The sequence below is a fragment of the Marmota flaviventris genome, chromosome 6 (assembly GCF_047511675.1).
Source record: "Marmota flaviventris isolate mMarFla1 chromosome 6, mMarFla1.hap1, whole genome shotgun sequence".
NCBI lineage: Eukaryota > Metazoa > Chordata > Mammalia > Rodentia > Sciuridae > Marmota > Marmota flaviventris.
The window spans coordinates 65,382,697-65,385,423 of NC_092503.1; the positions used below are offsets into that span (position 1 = coordinate 65,382,697).

General features: G+C 43.3%; 1 pseudogene; it reads right to left on the minus strand.

Moving 5' to 3' along the window:
- Positions 1–380: 380 nt before the first annotated feature.
- Positions 381–2,341, minus strand: LOC114086890 (nucleolar and spindle-associated protein 1-like; annotated as a pseudogene).
- Positions 2,342–2,727: the final 386 nt, after the last annotated feature.

Consider the following 2,727-nt stretch of genomic DNA (forward strand, 5'->3'; position numbering starts at 1 on the left):
ATAAAGGGATATTTGTTGGACACTGTCACAAGGGGGCAAAATTGCGACATATGCAGTCGAGGGGAGAAATAAAGAATGTGCACACACTTCTGCCCCTTTCGAAGTTTTATTCGCTCAAATTGCTCAATACAATTTCACTCTGTAGGTTCTTAGTCAAGAAAACAATTCTTAATGCTAGGCAATATAATAGACAGAATCAACTCACAGCAAACAATTCTAGATTAACTAATTCACAACAAACAGTTCTGGATTGATTCTAAACATTGCAAACACACTTAATCGTGACAGGAAATGACAGACATTCCCTCTGCGTGCTAAGTTCAAGTGTCAGATCAAAAGTCTTAAGCCTTAAGGTTTTAGTCCAGCAGATGCACACTCACTCAGACCGCAGTGATCAGGTCCAAAACCAAGGCAGGCTTTTCCTGGCTTGGAGTGGATGACCAGTTGAGGAGAGGGTCATATGGAGAAGTTGCAGCTCTCACCAAGGTCCAGATGAAGGGGTAGAGTTTGAGAGCTGTAAGGATCATGCAGAAGGTTAGGAAAATGATGACAAATGATGGGATGTCAGTCCAGGTTCGCATCAGGCTCTCCAGCTTGAGATCATCCTTGTTTCAGCTGGCTGAATCCCTGTTTCTTAGCTCTATTATTTATACTAAATTTGGGGGCTTTTGACCCCCCCTTTTCAATCCTTATCAGCGACTACTGGATTTCTCCATGACATCATTTACCCTGGGATCAGAAACATCTGGGCTGGTGGTCTCCACCCTGATCTTCTTGCCTTTCCCTTCTTATCAGGCAAGGCCAGCCTGCCAGGGGCTTTACTCTGTTTATCAGGGTGAGGGAAAGTAACTTGTCTGAGGCCATACGGGAGGGATCTGTGGGTGTGCCTGGTGAGACTGCAGGTTTCAAAACTGGTGTTTTTAAAATGGAGTTGCTTAGGCTCAGGCCTAAGGTCATCCTCACAGACATTAACAAATTATTCATCTTTAACCATAACAAAGCCCCTTTGAGCTTCCAAAAACCTTTGCTTTCTTTTCCTTTTGTTCTTGCTCCTGTTTCTTCCCTTGCTCCTCCCTTGCTCTTTCCTGGTCTGGAGATAAGGTTGTTTATAGATTTTCTTGTAGAAGGTAACTCTGTTTACATGTTCATTCAGAGAATTATTTTCTTTAGATTTCCCCCGTGGTTTCAGCTTTTCTTTGTGTGGCTATTAGGTGAGCGGAAGAGACAAACTTGCTTTGAGATCAAATACTGTTTTTTTATTGGAAACTGGAGTCTGCATTGCCATAGTTGTCAACTTGAATGGGGTAATAGCTGCAGCAGAATTCCCTCTGTTGGTCTTTAAGTTGGGTATCCCCAGCACAGCATGGCCTTCTGAGGTTTTCCCAGATGTGGTCACATGTGGAAACTTTTTAAGTGGAGTCTTGGTCACTGAATGTTTATGCTCATTATCTTTAGTAGCAGCTGAAAACCTGACACTCATTTTAGCTGCTGAGAGAGAAAAGTGCTTGACTGACCCCTTCAGATGAATAGTGCTCCGAATTGCAAGGCCCTGTGATTGGCCTTTAGAGCACTGCTGGCTGATGGATGTACAAGCCACAGAGAGTCTTCCTTTTGGAGGAACTGGAATTATTACCCCACCCTTATTGCCAGGCTGCTTCTTCAGTTCATTAAAGGAGTTGTGTTCTTTAAAATATTTCTTTTTTCTCTTAATATATTCATCAATGGACTCCATTTCTTTAAAACAAGCCTCAGAAGTGGGGGTGTTCTGGTGTAACCGTGGCAAGGTTCCCTGGAGGGAGTTGTAGGAGTAGTTAATGAATACTCTCTGGGCCACTGAGTTCCTGCTCTTGGATCACTTCACCTTTTGGCTTACCTTTTGGTCACTAGTCACCTAGACAAGATAAGGGGAGAAGGAGGGCAGGAGAGCAAAGGAAATCTAAAATCTATAAATGAGGCAGGACGCTCCCACTTCTTGGGACACACAGCTCCGGGGCCCCTTCTCTTCAGAGAAGTCTATCTCTGTTATCCTTTAAATAAAACTTGCTTTAGAAACCAGGGTTGTAGCTCAGTGGTAGAGCGCTTGCCTAGCATGCATGAGGCACTGGGTTTGATCCCTGGCACCACATAAAAATAAACAAATAAAATAAAGGTATTATGTCTATCTACAACTAAAAAAATATTTAAAAAACCTCTTGCTTTCTATACTTGCCTTGGCATGGGCATTTCTTGTGGGCTTAATCTTCACATTGGGGAAACAGGACTCAGACCTGATATTCATCACCAGTATCATATTTGGAGATCCTACTGAGATCATCACTGAGGTAAGCTGCTTCACATGCATCCCATATCTTTCTGAGGTGCGCCTTTCTATCTCTTTCTGGAGGACAATAATGGGCACCCCCCAGCAAACTAAATGCAGTTAGTGCAAGCTGTCATTCTCCAAGATCTGCTGAACGAATCCAAGGCCTAGGCAGTTCTCAATCACCTGTCCTTAAGTCAGGCTGGTTCCATTACGCCAATGATATGCTAACTGGTGAAGATTATACTCTTTTAGGGGACACAATGAAATGATTGTGTATTCACCACACATGGGAATGGGCTGTCGACTCCAAGAGTCAGGGTCCTAGACTAGCCATTAAGTTTCTAGGGGTGCGTTTGTTGGGAAAGACCTATTTGATTCCAGGTGTAGTGTGAGATAAAGTACTAACCTTCCCCATACAATAAAGG